Below are 491 nucleotides of genomic sequence, written 5' to 3' on the forward strand. Positions count from 1 at the left end.
GGCTCTCCCGGCGCCGTGTGCGCAGCCACGGAGCCGAGCGGCTGCGCGGGGAGAAGCGCCCGCGGGCCCCTCGCTGCGCGGGGGAAGCGCGGTCCCTGCCCGCCGTGTCCGTGCGGGACCCGAGGCTGCGGTGCCCCGCTCCTGCGGCCGCGCGTCCCACGGCAGCCGGCGGGGAGAGGGAGCTCAGGGATGGGAAGCGAAAGTTGGGCATGCTGAAAGGCAGGCGGCGTTTTGGCAGCTGGACGCCTCTTATCGGCGGCACATCAACGTGGCTCGTTGGGGAAAGCATCAGTAAAAAGCCGGGAGGCTGAGAACTGCACTTGTTCCTATCAAAAGTAGTAAAACCGCGTTCAGCCGTGCCTTTAACACAGGAGCGTGGCTCACAGAGAGCGGCGCCAGCAGATGATTTTCCTTCCTGGTCCAAATGGAAGCCACTCGCAGCATTCTGCTGGTGAGGACCATCGGCGGGTCGCATTTATCTCAAACAGCTG

Source organism: Pyrgilauda ruficollis, unplaced genomic scaffold (assembly GCF_017590135.1).
Source record: "Pyrgilauda ruficollis isolate IOZ18807 unplaced genomic scaffold, ASM1759013v1 scaffold116, whole genome shotgun sequence".
Lineage (NCBI taxonomy): Eukaryota > Metazoa > Chordata > Aves > Passeriformes > Passeridae > Pyrgilauda > Pyrgilauda ruficollis.